We start from the raw sequence: 21,745 nt of genomic DNA, 5'->3' as shown, positions 1-21,745 counted from the left end.
TACACATTTGAAAATAATGACCTCTTTTACCTCAAGATAGTTTATTATAGGTTCCAGAAAGTGGTGTGATGGTACTTCCAGTCCAGATTGTTTTTTTCTATCAGCACCCCCAAATTATTGACAGATTCAGCTGTAATTTAATGAGAACAGACTAATATGCCAAGGGAATTGATTTTTTTCTTAAGTCCTTGCTCTTCTTAACTCTATTGCATGAAATGCTAAAGTGGCTTTTCCCCCTCTGTCTTCCTCAAGGATGAAATGTGTTCCAGATTTTGTCTCCCTATCTCTTCTTCTAGTGACACTATGTTCATAACTGTGCTATAATAATAAAGAGTTACTGACAAATGACTTTTTCAGTGTTAATTTTTTGCATATGCCATGGTTTTAGATTTCATCTCATTCATGGGAATTAATCCATGGTAAAGGTTTTGTAGCATATCTCTGAGGTAAGTGAAAGTTAAAAATTCTGTTGGTGTGGAATCTCTGCTAGACTATGTCTTATCTTCTGTTTGGTATTTTGTGTTCAGGATCTTTATATGCCAGGATGATGAATTCAGATTAATCTCTGGATGATGCTACAGACCTATGAATTTCAGAGAAATCATCACATTCTTACTTTGATCATGTAGTTACTTTACATTATTAATTATAATCTTCAACAATTATTTATTGATTTTTAAAATAAAAATTCACTAATTTCTCCTCTCACTATTTCTCCTCTCAAATAAATGAAATACCATTCCTGGCACCTTTCAAAATAAACTGTATTAATTTTGTCTTGGCATACTTAGAACATTTTTTTTTTCCCCAGTGGAGCTTTCATGTCTGTATTATCTTGTCTTGGTTGAGTTTATTTGGACTTCTTTTACTCCTCTACCTGCTTCTCAAACTTCATGGGCACAGGTAGGATATAATCATGCTTCTTACAGTTGGCATCTTGAGTAGGGGCTAGTCCCGCATCTTGATTGGTTACTTTGTTGTCTTTTTTCTCATTTTCCTATCTTTACTCCTTCTGTTTCCTCTATAAACACCTACTATAATCTAGTTAATTTATGTCTTTGGATATTTGTGTATCTTTGGAAAATATTATATACTGTTTCATGCATATATATATATAGGTTTGTAATTTTCACAAATGGCCTTGGTCTGTACATCCTATTTTATTCTTTTTTTTTTTTTCATTTAGCCCTATATTTAGACAATCTATTTTTGTTGCTATATGCAATTCTGGTTCATCACTTCTGACTGCTATACAGTATTATATCATGTGCATACTCTTATCCATGTATACTATGTATTTGTCTTATTTATACATTCTTCTGATGGCACTTGGGTGTATTCAACTCCATGTGCCATTAATAATGTTGCAGTGATAATCTTCATTTTGTTTTATAGAGGTATATAATCAAGAATGTGATTGATTGGTTGTTGGATGTCCATTATTAAGTTCACTAAGTATTGCCAGATTGCTCTGTAGAATGACTAGATAGTTTTTACTGCTTTGAGCTGTACGAGGATTCACAGACTATTTTTCATGTGGGCAACAAGCAACCAAATTGGACTGAAGAGTTGCTTTTATAGACATGATTAGCAAACTGCCAAATTATTTATGTGTGAATAATATAAAACCAAAGTAGGTTACTATTAGCCCCCTCACTCAGAAGGGACTCCTGAGTGGAAAAGCTGCCTTGGTTCCTAGTAAAGGTCTCTATAATGAGAGCTTTTTGGTGAGAGAATATGAGGGTGAGCCCTCATTGCAAGTAACTCTGCCTACTAGCCATGTGGACAGTGTAGTTCTGCAAGATGTAAATGATTAGATTCTTTGTGCCCATTGTGGTTCTTGGAATGCAAACATGAATAAGGCTGATTCTCTGCCCCTGAAGCTCTATGGTTGTAGAACAAGTCGGTGCAGGACTTGTGCTCATCTGTCTTTTGGAGAGACCCCTTTGCTTCATCTCAGAGAAGTTGGCAGTCACTGTTTAGTCTTTCATAGCAGTCTTTTAAAGGCACTGTTATTCTTGTTATCTTACCTTCAAAAATTAAGACACAGAGATACTAATTAACTCTGTGCCTATTAACTCTGGGCCTATTAACTCTGACCATTTGGAGTCCTACTAGTCCATCATTATACTTAACCTGGTAAAAGATTTCCCGGAAAGAGATAGGTGTTCTTATTGTGGCATTTGTTTCCTGAAGTGCAATGATTGGGGTGGGAGGGATGGCATGTTGTTAAGTCCCTTTGACTTGGTAAAATAGAGATTGGAAACTATTACCTAGAGGCATGGATTAAATACAAGTAGTAAGAGGGCTGTGTACAGTGACTCACCCCTGTAATCTGAGCACTTTGGGAGGCTGCAGTGGGAGGATTATTTGAGGCCAGTAGTTTGAGACCAGCCGGGGCAACATAGCAAGACCCTGTCTCTACAAAAGCAACAAAAAATTAGCTGCACGTAGTAGTGCACGCCTGTAGTCCTAGATACTCAGGAGGCTGTGTCAAGAGGTTCGCTTAAGCCCAGACTTCATGGCTGCAGTGAGCTACAATCATTCCACTGCGATCCAACCTGGGCAACGAGCCAGACCCTGTCTCTTGAAAAAAAGTAGTAAGCGTCAATGTAATGTATAGTGATAAGAATACAGATAACAGTATTGGGCAAAATAGCAGAAAAAACAGTTTCCTATCTTCACCCATCTAAATTTCCATTAAAAAGACCAGTAGATACATAGATGAATGGGAAAAACACTGCATGTGTATCAGAAGCTAGAGCTTAATGCCACTCATGCCAGAAAACCCAGAATAATCCTTGTTATGCAGCGTTGCTGATGGGCCTGGAATGAAAGAAGGTAATTGAGGAGGAGCCCCTCAAGGAGAATCTTTCTGAGAGAGAACCCTTAAGTTGGGAGGGACAGTAAACTTAATGCATGTTCCTACAAAGCACAGTGTTTAAATTCCTCTCTTGGCTCTTTGACCAGAAGCATTTGTGAACACTGTTTATAGATCTAGAGTTTGCTTATAGCACCTCCCTAGAAGGAGCCTGTCCACATAGGTGGCCTAGTCACTGAGTTCCCAGCTACCAACCCTCCTGCCTCAAACCCTGTTCAGATTGCTGGATAGCTCAACTAGCATTCTGTTGAGATTTGTGTTCTCAAAAAGATTTAGTCATTAAACCTGGGGAAGCTGGATATCAGTAATAAAAAGGAAGCAATCTGACAGGATTCTGAAGGCATGAAAATACAGTTGCCAAATTAGAATCTCTGGATGCAGTGAATACCAAATTAGACACTGCAAAAAGAAGTCAAAATGACAAAATAAGACAAAAGGAAGATAGGTCAGGAGATAAAATATATTGTACCAATAGCAAGAATATCAGAAAGAGAGAGATGGAGCACACACATTGTTAAAAAAAAAAAAAAAAAAAAAATGGAAATGATGCTGATCCAAAAGTAAAACAAAAAAAAAAAAAAGAAAATATTTCCTGGTGGACTTTTCATAATTGGAGGCATTTATGCTAGAGACAATATGAAAGGAACCGAGTTGATGGAGGTATAGAGAACCAACCCGTAAATTCTTGCGTGAAAGAGCAAACTGCCTGGGTCGTGAGTGGAAGAGATGCTGAATAAATCTGACTAAATCTCCTCTACTTCTCAGTAACAAGGATATGTAGGTACAAGTGGAAACCTGGCAAGATGGGAGACCTTCATCTGGAAAATATTTCTTCTTACCGGAATAATAAAAGGCCTTGTTTCTGGTGTCAGGAGCAGAAAGACTGCATGGTTGGGCAGTCGTTTCAAAAGAGAAGACAGCATTACTGTTATTCACAAGTGATCAATTATCTATCAGAAAATCTAGGAAAATTACCTGAAAGCCTATTTGAACTAAAATTATGTGGTTAGTTACAGTCTAAATGTACTGAAGTCAGTACTTTTTCAATATTCAAGGAATACCTAGCTGGAAACTACAATGGAGAAAAAAATCTCTTAAGTATTTAGAAACTATATAAAAAGTACAGAAATTATTTTTTAAAAAACTTAACTGTACAGAATAACATAAAGAGAGTTGAATAAGTATAAAGATTACACATGTTGCAGGACTCAGTCTTATATTAATTCTTCCCAAATTTATGAATTTGATGCAGTTCTAATCAAAATCTAATTAACATTTTTGATTCAGAAGTGGGGTAAAATAGGGAAATTTAACAAAATTGGTCTGAAATTGTTCTAGAATACGTTTAAAAGAAAATTTTTGAAGGAGTAGCATTATGAAGTTGGAATTGCACCACCATATATTAGAAGATTTTTATAAATCTGCAATAATTAAAGCCATATGAAATCGACTAAGAATGGAACAAGCTAGAGTCCTAAAAAAAGACAGATTAAAGTATGATAGTGAAGCCATTTCAATTCATTAGGAGAATGAATTAGTAAACAAAAGTGGTAAGAATATTGACTTAAAAATCACAAGAATATAAAACTAGAGTTGTACTTCACACCATGAGCTAAGATTTCAGATGGTTGAAATAATGAAAACATTTTAAAATAGAATAAAACATAAGGAAATGTGTGTGTATAAGTTTATGATCAAGTAGTGGAGAAATTGTTTTTTATTTTTAATGTTTAAGAAAATATTTCTTCTTAGATAAGCTTATATAGTTGTTAGAGAAAAGAAATATACAAGCGAAAAGAAGAAAAAATACCTAGACTTCTACCCAGTTAGAAACCACAGAACCACCATTGGTTTCTAACTTGATAGCATGTTGGTTGTATATACAAGTGCTCTTCTAAATGCAAAATTAAATGAAGAATAACATAAAAAGTGATTGAATCCGGCACAGTGGCTTGTGCATTGTAATCCCAGCACTTTGGGAGGCTGAGACAGGAGGATGACTTGAGCCTAGGAGTTCAAGACCAGACTGAGCAATAAAGTGAGACCCTCTTCGCTATTAAAAACAAATACATAAATAATAAATAAATAGATTTAGTTGCACAAAAAGTTATGTATCAAGTACCATCAACAAAATTGAAAGGCAGATGTCAAATATGAAGGAATATTTATGCCATATGATAAAAATTTAAATCTTTAATGTATGAAGAGCACTTATAAGTCAGTAAGAAATGAATACCTGAATAGGAAAAGAAGCAGTCATGAATAGGGCAGTTTGTCATGGAAAGCAAAATCAACTAATAAATGTGGGAAAGCATCATCAATCTCATTAGTAAACAAAGAAATGGAAAATAAAACAATAAGTTACCGTTAAAAAAAAGAAGTGCCTTTTAAATCTACCAATAAATGTGGGAAAGCATCAACTTCATTAGTAAACAAGTAGAAAATAAAACAATAAGGTACCGTTAAAAAAAATGAAGTACCCTTTAAAATCTACCAGATTAGTAAAGCTTTTAAAAATGATAGTGCCACTATGGGACAGGGTGCTTGAAACAATCACTGTCATTAACTAAAAAAATTTATATTTTCCTCTAACTTTCCAATTAAAAGTTTTTTTTTGTTTTGTTTGTTTTGTTTTGTTTTGTTTTGTTTTGTTTTTTGGTGAGACAGAGTCGCGCTCTGTTGCCCAGGCTGGAGTGCAGTGGCGCGATCCCGGCTCACTGCAACCTCCGCCTCCCGGGTTCGCGCCATTCTCCTGCCTCAGTCTCCCGAGTAGCTGGGACTACAGACACCTGCCACCACACCCGGCTAATTTTTTTGTATTTTTAGTAGACACGAGGTTTCACTGTGTTAACCAGGATGGTCTCGATCTCCTGACCTCATGATCCTCCCGTCTCGGCCTCCCAAAGTGCTGGGATTACAGGCGTGAGCCACCGCTCCTGGCCAAAAAATTTTTTAACAAACAAAAAATATATGGTGGCTAGATATTCCTGTTTAGGTTCAGGGGAAAAAAAATCAACTTTTGTGTTTTGTCAAAAAAGGACTCACATATGCATTGTTAGTGAGAAGAAATGTAAGCTTATATTACTAGCCATTCTCTAGAGCAGCTTATTTATTTATTTTTACATGTATTTTGAGATGGAGTCTTGCTCTGTCGCCCAGGCTGGAGTGCAGTGGCGTATTTTTAGTAGAGACAGAGTTTTGCCATGTTGACCAGGCTGATTTTGAACTCCTGACCTCAAGTGATCCGCTCGCCTCAGCCTCCCAAAGTGCTGGGATTACAGGCGTGAGTCACCTCGCCCAGCCTCTAGAGCAGTTTAGAAAATATATTAAAAGCATTCATGAGTGCCGGGCGCAGTGGCTTACACCTGTAATCCCAGAACTATGGGAGGCCGAGGCAGGCAGATCTCGAGGTCAGGAGTTCAAGACCAGCCTGGCCAATATGGTGAGACCCCCCATCTCTACTAAAAATACAAAAATTAGCTGGGCGTGATGGCGCAAGGCTGTATTCCCAAGCTACTCGGGATGCTGAGGCAGGAGAATCGCTTGAACCCAGGAGGCAGAGGTTGCAGTGAGCTGAGATCGTGCCACTGACTCCAGCCTGGGCGACAGAGTGAGACTCCATCTCAAAAAAAATAAATAAAAAATAAAAGCATTCATGATCTAAATACTCTTTGATCCAACAATTATACTTGAAATAATTTATCCTAGGGAAATTATCAGAGCTGTGCAGGAAGACATATATTTCAAAGATATTCTATGTATGCAAGGATATTTATGATACAGTAAATGTAGAAACAACCTAAATATTTACAGTAGAAAGTTGGCCAGGCTTGGTGGCTCATGCCTGTAATCCCAGCACTTTGGGAGGCCGAGGCAGGTGGATCACCTGAGATCAGTTCAAGACCAGCCTGGCCAACATGGCAAAACCCTGTCTCTACAAAAAAATACAAAAATTAGCTGGGCTTGTTGGCACATGCCTGTAGTCCCAGCTATTGGGAAGTCTGAGGCATGAGAATCAGTTGCGCCCGGGAAGTGGAAGTTGCTGTGAGCCGAGATCGTGCCACTACATTTCAGCCTGGGCAGCAAAGCAAGACTTTGTCTCAAAATAAATAAATAAGTAAAAATTTTAAACATAATAAAATAAAATAGAAAATTGATTCAATCTACTATATAGTATATATCTATAATGGAATGCCATGCAATAATTAGGAATGCTAATAGTAAATGACAAAAGTTGAGTATAAATTTTAGGTACACTTTGATCCTAATTACTCAGCCATTCACTCATAAATACTTCGTACCTACTGTATCCCAGGAATTGTTTTAGAACCAAGAGATAGAGCACTGAGTGAGGAAAAAACAAAACAGGTCATTTCTTTGCCTTCATGGAACTTACATTCTAGTTAGTAGAGATAGAGCAGTGAACAAATAATTTGTCAGTTGGTGATAATTGGAGAAAAATATAAGAGAGTAGGGTGATAAGGTGTACCAAGGGAGGGAAAGGGTAGGTCAGGAAAGTGTCTGAAAAATGATATTTGAATAAAGAGCTGAAGAAAGTTAGTTAGGGAGGAAGAGAGCAATGCTTACATCTGGGGTAAGAGTATTCCTTGTGGAGGGAACTGTGTGTGTTCCAGCAAGAGTAAGGAGGTCAGCTTAACCAGCACAGTTAAACCAGGGAGGAGAGTGTATGGGAAACAGGGTGAGAGAAGTGGAGGTTAGGGGTAAAAATGGAGGACCTTGTAGGACCTTTGTAAGCACTTTGGACTTACACATTGATGAGATGAGAAGCCATTGTAGGGTTTTGAGCAGAGGGATGAAATATGACTGATATTTTAAGAGATCTTTTTGGCTGTTTGGTATAGAATAGACTGGAGAGGAGCTGTTATGGAATCATGGAAATAAGAGGTGATTGTAATAACCCTGTCAAGAGATGATAGTAGCTTAGACCAATGATGAGAAGTAGTTTGATTCTGGATTTACAACTCTTGCCCACAAAGCCTTGTTTAAGGAAATAATGAAATACATATATCAGGCATGTCAATAGTTACCTCTATTTGGTAGTATTGCTAGTGACTTGTGTTTCTTTATGTAGACCAATGTTTTTCAGAATTTCTTTATTATTACTTTTAAAAGCAGTAAAAAACAACTAAAAGTGACTTCCACTTTTATTGTATTTTTTTCTTGATTTCAAAGTATAATGTGTATTTAAAATTTTAAGAATTTTTTTTTCTTTTTAATGTTAGGCAGTCGCTTCTGTCTTGTGATTCAGAGGGTGAATAGGTCCAGCTCTTAAATTAGAACCAAGATATTAGTTAACTGACTAGTGTAATTGATCAAGGAAGGAAATTACACTTTTTTCCCCACTACAGAGGACTGTATTCAGCATTTTCCCTGTCATTCTTGTTTTCCTCTGTAAACTCTAGAAACCCACTTTCATATATTGATAAATTCAATGCTGTAAGCAACAATTTTTTCTTATGTGTTCTGCTGTTCTTACCTCATCACTAATGCAGAATAACTCAGTGATGAAAAACTGTGCAGTGTAGTTTATGTAGAATGGTCATGTCCAGGTCATCCTTGCTAATGAATGAGAGGTGTATCATTGATTTCCTGAAAATCATTTGTATGTATCATTAGAAAATATTATGATTTTTTTCCTGCGACTTATCTTTCTGATTTGCTTGATTACACCAAATAGTAAGACACTCATAAACCTGCTTACTCTAACTTAGGTGTGAGGTCCAGTGGTCCAGAGCGTGCTGGTTGGCAGAGAGGGGATTAAAAGTCAGGGTGGAATTCAGACATGGCTATAGACAATCTGGAATTGATTCCATTCCTAAACAACAAATCAACAAAACAAAACCCTTCATTATCTGGAAGCCTAACTTGAGTGTTCTGTTAGTCAGGAATAGTAATCCTTGCTTTCACTGGCAAGGTTGAATCCTGTAATATTAGTTAGAAAATAGAGATTCTGGCTTTTTACTCTCAGAAGAACCTCTGCAGGTGACATGAGGAGAGTTCAAGATAAAATTTTGTTTTACTCTGCATTTTGGTTCCAAATCATGCTTTATAAGTAAATTGCAAATTTGTAGTGGGACTTGTTCTGTAAACAACAGAATTACTTCATGGCCTATTGGTTGTATCTTAGCCCATTAATTAAAAATAAATGTGCTTTGTTTCATTTTCATGAAAATAGAGAAATTATATATCATCTTAGACTATAGATTCTAAAGAAATGTAATACTTGAACTAAATATAAAGCTTTCTATACTTTCTGTATCTTTCTATGCCTACTAAGCAATTTATGTGGTGGTTAAATGTTTTGCTGTGTTTGACTTGTTTTTCTTTGGCATGTAGATTTTGGCATGTTTTTAATTGGCATATAGATTTTCAGTTCAGTTTTTTAATGATTCAGGATGGATGTGTTTGTTGTTGCTTCCTGAATGTTTCAGTGAAAATAATTCCTTTGCTCCAAAAACAACTATCTGGTTTATAATGCTTATGTTTTTTGAATTTTTCCATTACTTTTCTGTGAATTGTGTGTGGCACTGTGGAAACAAAATAGACTTTGCCTTCACACAGACCAGGTTGAATCCCAACATTGTCATGTAATAGCTGCATGAATAGCTGTGACAGCCTCAGTTTCCTCACCAATAAAACTACATTATGGATTTCTTATAATGTTCCTCTAGCATTATGCCTAGTATATGGTAAGCAGCCAATAAGTATTACTTCTTTCTATTTTCCTTCCTTTATATTTTGTTTGTCTTCTTTATCGAATAGAACCTTTGGTAATTTTGTTGTAGTTTAAGATAATTTATATAAAGAGCACTTTTAATGGTGAATGAAAAGAATGTCAGTTACTAAATTTGGTCTGCATGGTGTCAGATCTTCAGTCGAGGCCTTGCTTTTTTCCATTCTTTCAAAAAATGCTTATTACACAGTTTTGTGGTACATTCAAAATAAGTACTTGTGCTGGAATATCCTGCAAGATCCTTGTGCTAGAAGCTTTGTATACCTTGTCTAATCCTCACAACTATGTAAGGTAGATATACTTTCTTTTTTATTGAAGAGCAAATTGAGGATCATATCAGGAAAGCTTTTAAAAACGTTTATGTACTAATGGGCCAATCAATGGATTAAAATACATGTGGTATACTGTAAAATGATCTTTTGCCATTGGAGAGTGAAGGTTCCATTATCAGATCAGAGTAGTCTCCATTGGGGCTTCAGAGTAGTGGTTGTCAAGAAGCTGTGAGGGAGTTGAGCTACTGCAGTTATTTGTGATATTTGAGGCATCCTTGAAGTCAGTATGCACTGTTGCCATTTCAGGGTGCTTTGACCAAGGTGTTTTTCTTTTTTTCCTTCTTCTTCCATAATGTGGCTTGTCAATTAATTCTTAAATCTTCAAAATGTGAGTATCTTCCTTAATTTTCATCACTTTGTCTTTGGCTATTGCAGTAACATTGCATTTTTCCCCCTTATACAGTCTTTGTAATGATTCTAATTATATCAAAAGGAAAATCTTGCATGGGTATGGATTTTTTTTTTTTTTTACATTTGGTTTAGTGTTTTAGTTTTCAGGGTTCACATTTTAAAAAAACAACACCAATGATCTATACCTAGTTCTTCTTTTCTGTTAGAAAGGAAGATTAGGTCTTAGTATATTTTATTATTGTTGATATAATGTTCCACTAATGCTTAATATTGATCTTATATATATTTATATATAAGTTATAAAAGAGAACTTGTTTCACAATTATCTGCTTCTTATTTACATGAAATGAGTGTTAAAGAAATACAGACAAATGTTTAGAATACATTAGTGCCAAGTTTGAGTTTTTATCTTACAGGCATAAGAATTTACAATGATTCATTGGGTTATTTCTTTATGTAACTGGCTGATTCCAGTTTAAACATACCCTTGCCCCAACAATGATTTACTTTATTTAGAACCACAATCTGATGAGTGCAGAGGCAACCTCAACCTAACATCCAAATATTTGATTTTGTAGTTATTAAAACATTAATATACTAATTAACATCATGTTGACAATCATCTGGGAATACTTTTTAGTATGAAAACTTTGAATATTTTCTTACTTCTAAAATCCAGGTTACTCATTTATGGTCTTTTCAAAGTGTAGTTTGTCCAGTGGTATTATTAGTTACTTTGGAAAGCAGATAAGTATCAGAAATGTTTGGATTTTCTTTACATATTCTAGAGGCTTGCTTTAAATGATAGTCAAACATCATAGGCTGCTAAATATTTTTGGATGTGGTTTGTTGTTGAATATGTTTACTTGAGGCAAATAATAGTGGGCCCTTTTGGGATTATTTTGCCTTGCTAAACTTAGTTTCTGAAGATTTTAAATATGGTACATGAGACAGGTTTTCTTCTGTCTGCCTGCCTATAGCACGAGTTCTTTGTCACCAGTATTTTTTTTTTAATATATATATCCCACATGTCAAGCTGTTTCCTAAATAGAACAGTATCAAGAATATAGACCCTGATTAATTCTGTGTTGGGTGGAAAATGAGAGACAGTCAGTTTCAGAACCATCTTAACATCTCAGGGAATTGTTTTTCCAACATTGCTAGGATATTAGATCCAAGAGATAAGAATTATTTTTGTTTCTCTTAGATTACAAGTCAGGCAGTTTCTGTGATGAGGGAAATATTCCTTGTATCCAGAAAATGCTGTCATCAGATGGAAAGTACGGATTGAAATAAGGAGAGGGAGTCTCAGAAGAGAGCTTTTTAGCTTTGTTAGATTTATGACAGTAGAAAATGTGTGTTCTCATTCTTACAAATGTTTTAAAATGATTTTGGCATTTCTGTTTCTTTGGAGATATTTTGTGTCCTTTCTTTTGTTTCTCCTAATTTAAAATTTCTGGCTTTACTTATCTGTTTGAAAGATTATCAAGACCGAGTATTATGGTTTGTCATCACAAGTTGGTAGTTGAAAGTGTTTGTTATGTTTTTGAGCGTCTCCTTTATCAAAGTTAATAGACTACTAATGTGAAGGTTCATTATGTCATTCTTTAAAATCCCAAGAAGAATCTGTGTGTTGGGGGAAGGGAGTAGCAGGAGGGGGAAGTGAATTGTTCAAGATAGATGGCTAAAATGGCTTAGCAAATGGGGAGACTCAACTGCTTATAGTCTATGGAGATTATTTGAGATCAGATTTCTCTTACAATTTAGAACATTTAGTAAACAAATTCAAACTATATGGTGCTGGATTCTTTTTTTTTTTTTTTGAGACGGAGTTTCGCTGTGTCGCCCAGGCTGGAGTGCAGTGGCGCGATCTCGGCTCACTGCAAGCTCCGCCTCCCGGGATCCCGCCATTCTCCCGCCTCAGCCTCCGAGTAGCTGGGACTACAGGCGCCCGCCACCTCGCCCGGCTAGTTTTTTGTATTTTAGTAGAGACGGGGTTTCACCGTGTTAGCCAGGATGGTCTCGATCTCCTAACCTCGTGATCCACCCGCCTCGGTCTCCCAAAGTGCTGGGATTACAGGCTTGAGCCACCGCGCCCGGCCTTATGGTGCTGGATTCTAAATCACTAGATTAGTCTAGTGGTTATTTTTTTTTTTTTTTTAATTTGTACTAGTTCTGCACTGTTATCATTATATGGTCACCTTATGTGTAGCTCATTTTAAATCTTAATCCATTCTCCCACTTTAACTTTCATAAGGTAACCCAAAATTTTATTAATATTTCAGGATGACCTAAATTCGTATCAAAGAATCTTAGTCACTAAGAGGGAGAGGCATAAGAAAGCGTGGGTATGGCGCAGCTGGATTTTCAGATCCCAGTTAGAAAATCATCATTAAATGTATCAGCTGAGAAATTTGGTTTGTATATTATTGAGAGAAACTAAATCCAAAGACCTCACAAACATCTTTTTTAAGATCAGTTCCAAAATAGAAAGGTAGCACTTCCTCTTGAGAACTTTCATGTACCAAGAAAATGGAAACTTTACAAGGAGATGAACCGCTTCTGGCTTTTCAGTGGCCCCATAACTGCTAATTTACTCTCTCTATATAAAAGCACTTGACAGTTGAGTTTCACCTATTTGCCATGGTCACACCAAGGAAAAAGTGTTTTATTAATTATTTTATTTATTTATTTATTTATTTATTGAGACGGGATCTTGCTGTGTCACACAGGCAAGATCTTGCAGTGGCAAGATCAAAGCTCACTGTAGCCTACCACTCAGGCTCAAGCTGTCCTCCCGCCTCAGCCTCCTGAATAGCTGGGAATACAAGTGTGTGCCACCACACTTGGCTAATTTATTTTTTGTAGAGACAGGGTTCCCTATAGTGCCCAAACTGGTCCCAAACTCCCAGTCTCAGCAATTCTCCCACCTTGGCCTCCCAAATTGTTGAGATTGCAGGCATGAGCCACCACACCCAGCCGAGGGAAGGGTTTTGAGAGAATGTATTCTAGCTGTTTTTTTGTTTTTGTTTCTTTTCCACATTATCTTTAGATTTCACTCTACTTGGGACCTAAGAACTGAATTCAATTTGATATATCACTGTTTGCTTCAAATTACTGTATAAACACTAGTGAGATAAATATGTCTAGATTTTTTTTTACGTGGATTGTGGGTCTGATATTAGAAGTTGTTTGTTATGGTTTGAATCTGTGTCCCCATCCAAATCTCACATTGAATTGTAATCATCAGTGTTGGATGTGGGGCCTGGCGGGAGGTGATTGGATCATGGGGGCAAATTTCTCATGAATGGTTTAGTACCATCTTCTTGGTACTGTCTTCACAATAGTGAGAGAGTTCTTGCAAGATCTGGTCATTTAAAAGTGTGTGGCACCTCCTATCCCTTCTTGCTCCTGCTTTTGCCATGTGTGATGCCTGCTCCCCCTTTGCCTTCTGCCATGATTGTAAGCTTCCTGAGGCCTTCCCAGAACCAGATGCTGCTGTGCTTCCTGTATAGCCTGCAGCACTGTTAGCCAGTTATACCTTTTTGCTTTATAAATTACCCAGTCTCAGGTATTTCTTTATAGCAATGTGAGAACAGCCTAATACATTGTTTTTAGCTGGTATAAAAACATTATTTTGTTTTTTCGTTTGAGACAGAGTCTCACTTTGTCGTCCAGTGGTGCGATCTCAGCTCACTGCAGCCTCCGCCTTCTGGATTCAAGTGATTCTTGTGCCTTAGCCTCCTGAGTAGCTGGGATTACAGGCACCCACCACTATGCCCAGCTAATGTTTTGTATTTTTAGTAGAGATGGGGGGTTTCACCATGTGGGCCATACTGGTCTTGGAACTGCTGACCTCAAGTGATCTGCCCGCCTCAGCCTCCCAAAGTACTGGGATTACAGGTGTGAGCCATCACACCCAGCAATGTGGATCAATTTAATAATGCATTCTCTCAGCAAACTTTTATTAAGCACATATTCTGTAACCAAGAATTAGGAATACAGAGATAAATAAGAGACGTTTCCTGCCCTGAGGGTCTCATTGTCTGTCTCTAAAGTCTTAAACTTTAGCACAGAGAAATGTGAGGCTCAATTAGCTAGTCTAGTTAAGGTCATTCAACTCCCAGATATGAAAAACAATGAACTACCAAGGCAAAGCACAAATTGTTGGTGTTGATAATCTATTTTATTTTGTCTAGAAAACCTTGGAAATAAGATTCTAGTAAACAGTGGAATTGTTTCTCCTTAGAGAATTTGGTAGTCATTACTCAATGTTTTAATAAACATCTCCCCAGGGTCTACTATTTGTAAGCATCATGATCAGCACTAGAGATATAAAATGTATGAGACAGAGTGTTTTATTTTTGAGCAGGTCAGCGGGGGAGACAGCTATATATGCAAATAATTACAGTATGGTGGGATAGACATTTTATTATTGAATTCTGTACCAAGTGATTTCTATTGGTAGGAGTGACACTAGGGAGTAAAGAGGGACTAAGGAGGTCAGGTAACAGTGACACTGGGCAATAAAGAGAAACTAAGGTCACAAGGCCAAAAATCCCGGGTGACTGAAGGAAGCAGCCAGTTTTGCCTAGGAGAGTCTTTCAGAAGCTCTTTACTTTTACATCGTGTATTAGCAATTTCAATGATGACTACCAAGAGAAAAACAAAAGTAAATTTTAAAGCACAAGAATATCTTTGTTACAAAGAAGGCATTTTGTTATTTATAATAAAATCTCATGTTGGTTCTGCTTTGTAGTTGACCTTTTAACGAATTTTTCATTGGGAGCAGCTTCCCACTTTGCAAATGAAGAAAGTAAACAAAGAACGAGTAAAAGATCATCCACAGTGATACTGCCAGAAACAGCGGTGAGTTTGCTCTGCTTTAAATGGGTGCATCTATAAATTTGGTATTAGAAGGTCTATAACATTAGAACAGATAGCCTTGTAGGGTAGAACTACTTAAGAGGGATTGATGGTGCACAAAATTAGAAAATAGTGGTCCACATTCAATATTTTTATTTTATATATTGGCTAGTTGAAGTGGTTGGTGTTCTTATTCCTTAAAACCTATTAAAAAGTAAAACACTTCAAAGAACCTTTTATCTCAGTGTTCTAGGTCTGTCTATTAGCCAAAGTGCCCTTTTCCATTATTATCACAAGCTACCCTTAGAATCTTCTCTGCATCCAACAAAAATTTCCTTTCTGGCAGTTACAATCAGTTTTGGTTTACTTTACTTTCTTTTGTTTAAGAACTTTCAAAAATCAGTGATTAACTCTTTGGTTACTTCAGAGATAATGAGTATAATCAGTATACACTTACTTTTCCTTATATTTGAGATTTTCTTCAACAATTCTGCTCCTTTTTAAAAAAGGTGTTTGTAGATCACTCAAAAGATTTAAAGCCTTGAGTTTTATAAGTGGTGCTTGGGCATGCTTTTTTTTTGTTTTTTAAACTACATTTGGGGCAAATTATTTCTTACCTTCCATTTGCCAGAATTTCACCTGTTATAGACCAGAATAATTTCTCCACCTTTTCTGTAAGAATAGTTTAAAAGGTAAGTGCTAGTAGGACATTAGATCAGAGTAGTTACTAAATTTCAAAGTATTATATCATAATGATTATGAATATTGTTACAGCTGGAGGCAGTCTTCTTTGGATCCTATTAGGTTGTCTTCTTGGTTCTAGTGCAAGGTGTGGCAAAGCTTTACTTTTGAATTAGCATTTTATATTTTTGCCATCTTCAGAGAGTTTGTAGAACAGTGACCACATTGTTAGGTGGTTCGTGGTTCAGGAAAGCAAATACTAACTCTGACTGTAGTAGCTACCTGAAGCACCTGTTGAGGATTAGGAGGATTGTAGGGGACATTTGGTAAGGAGGGGTGTCCTCTGTTAGCATCTGGCATGATTCCAAGCTGGGAAGGGAGTGAGTGGGTTTTGTGTTACTTATACCACATGTTTGCTAAATTAAGGAGAATTAGAATGATATTTCATCCCACTTATAAATTAATGAGTCATTCTTACCATATCCCTCTTTGGAAAATCATTCTCTCTGTTCACATACCTCCAGTGAGAAGCTCACTGCCTGTCTGAGATCCCACTCTGTCGTTGGACAGCTCTGTTAGAAATTCTCCCCTGTAGTATAATTTTTCTTCCCATACATTTATTACTGTGTGTATCAAACATTTATGAAACCCTAATGTAAGGGGTTTCTGGCAAGGGTTAATCATGAGAGAGAGAGAGAGAGAGAAAGAAAAAATACAACATTAGCCGGGCGTGGTGGCGCATGCCTGTAATCCGAGCTACTCAGGAGGCTGAGGCAGGAGAATCGCTTGAACCGGGAGGTGGAGGTTGCGGTGAGCTGAGCTCGCCCCATTGCACTCCAGCCTGGGCAACAAGAGTGAAACGCCATCTCAAAATACACAAAAAATAAATAAAATAAAAGGAAGTCTTTATGCACAGCCTATGTTAGGCTGCATTTCCTAGAGGAAGTGAATAAAGTATTTGATTATTCTGCCTAGGAGATTTGTTTATTCTTCCTTGTTTATTTACTTGCTCAATTATTTATATTGGTATGAACTTGAAGACTTATTTTATACTTTGGATTTTAATACAGTACTACTTTATTTTATTGCTCATATTGTTTCAGCTTTAACCATTGGAAGTTCTTTCAGTTGCCTCCTGTGGCCCTTTGACATACCCATATCAACAAGATTTTGTGTGTATATTTAAGCATTTAAAAAATTTTCTGACACTACAAAATGCCCCAGATTTATCTTGTGTATCTCCTGCGATAGCCCTAGAAATAGCCATTTTTGCCAGAGAGGTTTCCTTTTATTAGAGACTAGGGTAAGAAACCAAAATCTAGATATTATTTTGTTTTTGCTTAATATTCTTGTCCTACTTCTGGTTTTTCCGTTTATTTTAAAAGACTTCTGATAAGCCAAATATAAATTCTGCCATGTTAAATGTATTTTGGTCATTAAATATCCATTTCTAACTACCTTGTCCTTCCCTTCCTTCTCCCTTTAGACATCTTTCAGCTAGGGTTGGCCCTGTGACACGGTGCTGGCCAGGGACATGTAAGTACAAGTCCACTGGGAAGAGCTTTCTTTCCATAATCAAAAATCAAAACCTTATGGGAGATATTTTTAGTCCTTCAGCCTTCTTCCCACCAGGAATATGGAAATGATGCCTGGAGGTTCATCATGAGTATGAAAACAAATTCGAGGGAATGCACAGCAGATGGATAGAAGGACCCTTGTTTTGTGATGTCATTGATGACCTGCAGTCGAACCATTCCTGGTCTGCCCAGCCCCAGACTGCTGATTGCCTAAAATAAAATCCTGTGTGTTTAAATTGTTATTACCTGGTTTTTCTGTAATTGTAGCCCCACACATAGTCTTAGCCAATTGAGTTATTTATTTGGTTGGCAGAATTGTTATTCATTTATTTATAAAATACTTGTTGAAGATCTGCCATGTGTAAGTCTCCATAAAATGGAACACAAAGAAAGGAACTCATCAGTCAGTATTGGCTCCATACTCTCTGAACCCAGGTTTAATAATGATGTACAGAATAGGATAATTCCATGAGTAACTATAATTAAAAATGGAATATAGTAATATGTGTCACTTAGTTGGTCACAGTTACCTGTCATCTGTTACTGTAATATATTTCTCTTATTGTATTCTCTGTATCAGCAAAAGGTTTCACTATTTACCTAGTTTCAGAACAGAAACCCAGGAGTAGTACTAGTCCCTTTATTTTCTCTTAACTCCCCTCACCCTGTTTTTCCTACCTTGTAAAAATTTTTTGGTCCCATTTTCTTTATTTCCCTTACTCCTGCATTAATTATGACTCATAAATTTCTCTCACACTGTTCATACAACTCTGCATACCTAGTAACCCTATTCCTAGTATTCATCCCTCCCAACACTACTGACTAGACAGTCTTTCTAAAGGCACTTTAAAATCTTGTTTCTCTCTTCAGTAAAATTGTATATTGGCTCTGCATAGTCTCTAGTGTAAAGTTCAATTTTTTTCTCTTGTGAAAGCCCTTCAGGATCTGAACCTGCCTGGCTATCCACCTCCACCTTATGGCATTGTCCCCATTACACAGTCCCCTCACCAGACACACACCTTATCTCATTCCAAACATTTAACAACTTCTGCCTTTAGTTTTCTTTTCTTTTCTTTTCTTTTCTTTTCTTTTTCTTTCTTTCTTTCTTTTTGTTTTTTTGGAATTGGAATCTTGCTCTGTTTCCCAGGCTAGAGTGCAGTGGTGCAATCTCGGCTTGCTGCAACCTCCACCTCTTGGGTTCAAGCGATTCTCCTACCTCAGCCTCCCAAGTAGCTAGGATTACAGGCGCCTGCCAGCATGCCTAATTTTTGTATTTTTAGTAGAAACAGGGTTTCACCATGTTGTCCAGGCTAGATTTGAACTCCTTACCTCAAGTGATCCGCCTGCCTCTGCCTCGCAAAGTGTTGGGATTACAGGTGTGAGCCACTGCACCCGGCCTGCCTTTAGTTTTCTATGTCCTCATTTATTTCCAAACATTCCTTCAACCCTGAAATTCTTACTACTCCCAATGCCTTTTAGGCCTTATTTAAGACTTAGAGCTGGTCATTCAGAAAACTTCTGAATTCTCAACCTATCCCTGTCAAGAATTCCTGTACCCAGCCTCTGTTATTGCATAGTAACTATGGCAGTTTTCATATTGGAGATGCCTCTTGAATTCATCTACTCCGTCTTCATTACCACCACTTTGTTCTAGGCTGCCATCATAATAACCTATTTAAATAGTCTGTCTGCACCTACTTTGATAACTTGTAAAATCTATTGTTTAACCAGTATCCTGTGATTTTTCAAACTACAGATCTGATAATTATGGTCCTGTGTTTAAAAAATGTTCTCTGGTTTCCTAATGATCTTAGGCTGCAAACTGATATCTAAAATGTCCTGCATAGGTTTGTTCCTACCTACCTACTTCTCAAGCCTCATTGAATTTTTGTTTGTTTGTTTGTTTAGTTCTTTAAACATAACATGCTCCCTCTCATCTCAGAACCTTTGCACGTGGCATTCCCCTGTCCGAAACATGTATCAGTTAGATTTCATCCTTCAGATCTCAGCACTTCTTCAGGCTATCTGCAAGCCAGGTCTAGGTCAGATTCCTTTGTTGTATGTTTTACTTTCCATGTCTTTTGCATAAACTTATATAGTTGAGCAAGCTGACAAGCACACAGTTGCATTTAATTTTCAACATTGGTTGTAGCTCCCATCTAAAAGTAGCTTTTCTGCATGTGCCATTCTAGAAACCTTCAGTTGTATACAACTGGTCATTTCACTCATCTCATTAGACTCCTGTCCCGTTTGGACTTCAGGGTCCAAACTACTTAAATGTGGCTCTTGTCAGCACCCTAGGTTCCTTTGCACAAAACCTTTTTTACAACCCAAGCCATTTGTTCTCCGGTTTTTAGTTGTGGTTTATTTTTTGTGCTTTGATATGAAACCTGCAGAGAAAGCTGTTTGCTTTGTTCAGAAAAGTTCTGAGTAATTTAAGTTCTGCTTAAACAGTGCTATGACCAAGCTAGGAACATAAGAGACTTGTAAAAGGAGTGACTCAGGGACCCCAGACTTAAAGCTATTAGTTCAAACTTTTGTATGACTTCATGAACTCCTGAAAAACATCCAGATTTGGCCGTAAGTTTAAACATGTATCACAAAGTTGTAGGCTCAAGCATTCAAAGAGGCTTTAGAGTTACTGAATTTTAGTCCGGCCACCTCTATTCAATGTCAGTTGGTTTCTGAATGTTCTCTACCACCCATACATAAGAGATTGTCTACTTTCCATGTAGTGAGCAGAAACCTGTCTCCTTACAAATTTAGTCCACTAGTGTGGGTTCTTAGCACTGTTTGTGAAATGACAACTCAGGTATGAGAAGACAGCTACCATGTTCTCCCTAAATAGTTTTTCTCCAGGAAGAATGGCCACAGTTCCTTGTCTGTTCTTTTATTGTCCTGTTTGAATATTTAAAGTTTTGATTGTTTGAATGTTTTGGATTACTCACCACTATGTCCTTTTCCATTAGTATAAATAATAAAGGTGATTGTATATAAAACAAGTTAATAGTTTTTTATGGCAAATAAAAAACATGCAATGGCAAATTAGTTGTGAGACTATGAAATACTACTTGGTGTTTAGCTCACAGATCTAAAAAGCTATTTAGGCTTTTTTGGTGGATTAAATAAAGGGTGAGGACAGAAGACAGTTGAAGGAAACTGGAATAGGTGATGATTTATGTAATGTGTGACCGCTTCCTTCACTTCCTTACACCATTACATTTGCATATTACTATCATTTTCAATCTGTCATCAGCTGTTTTATTTTATAAATGCAATGTATTCAACATTTTGCAGCCACCACATGTAGATTGTTGATTTTCTGGAAGCTGTAAGGGTGTTTTTTTCTTTTTTTTTTTCCCCTTGCTGGAAAATGCACAATCTGTCATTAATTATAAAACTTGTGCAGCCTTATATGTCATTCCTTCTGCCTGTGCAGAATACAGATTTACTACTTGCTGCTTCAATTAGGAGAGTCAAAAGCAATGGTGGCAGCCGAACTTTCTGTGAACTTCAAAGTCCTAAGCATAATTTGTCAGGGGTTTCTAAGGTTTCTCTTTTAACTTTTCCTTTATCTTACTCTGGGATAAAACCTCCATCAATGAGAAAAGACATATTCATCTTTGGTAATGACACAAACTTGTTCCTTTCTGATCTTTTGCCACTCAGGTGCTAAAGTATTAATATCAAATAAAATTATAAAATGACTTTATACTAATTATTTTATTTGCAGCAAACATTGGAAAAGGAATATTCTCCTTTTACCTGATGTTTGTGGTTTTACTCCTACTCCTGAAATGCAGACATTTCAAATGGAATCTTTCCAATGTACAGTTTTTTCTGGATTTTTTTTTTTTTTTGGCTTTGATTTTGTATTGTATACAGTAAAATTTTTGCATGATGTCATCTTGTTGACCCAGCTTTGAGCAGAAGTTTTAGAATCCACAGCATCTCAGTAATTTAGCTTGTTGTTTCTTCTCCCTCATTGTAACATTTGTTGAAAGGTGCAGGACCAAGAAAGGTCCTTGTGCAACATAAGCAAGCATTTAATTAAGGGGTAATGCCTATGGTACCAGAGTATGTGAAGTGAAACAGAGATGCTTAATCAGCCACAAAAGCTATTTACTGCTTCGTAAACCTCAGTGCTCAGTGTCATAAATATTATTACTGTTCTAGGACTTCAGAAAAGCAATGAAATATCAAAACTGATTTTTCTCTACTGTTAAAATATGGAAAGCTTTCCTCCTAATAGAACTTGTAATGAAGCTGACATTTTGGAGAAGCATACATAACTGAAATTTAT

General features: G+C 36.8%; 1 protein-coding gene across 2 annotated transcripts in view; it reads left to right on the top strand.

Moving 5' to 3' along the window:
- Nucleotides 1-21,745, top strand: part of PEAK1 (pseudopodium enriched atypical kinase 1) — a 296,791-nt gene that overhangs the window by 80,222 nt on the left and 194,824 nt on the right. For both annotated transcript variants that reach the window (XM_017870420.1, XM_017870410.1), the window contains exons 2-3: nt 15,078-15,187; nt 17,352-17,401. The gene's annotated coding sequence lies outside the window, so the exon portion shown is untranslated. The remainder of the gene's footprint in view (nt 1-15,077; nt 15,188-17,351; nt 17,402-21,745) is intronic.

This window comes from Rhinopithecus bieti, unplaced genomic scaffold (genome assembly GCF_001698545.2).
Source record: "Rhinopithecus bieti isolate Rb0 unplaced genomic scaffold, ASM169854v2 scaffold_662, whole genome shotgun sequence".
NCBI classification, from domain to species: Eukaryota; Metazoa; Chordata; class Mammalia; order Primates; family Cercopithecidae; genus Rhinopithecus; species Rhinopithecus bieti.
Note: the sequence above shows the minus strand (reverse complement) of the source record. Positions and strands in the feature narration are given on the sequence as shown.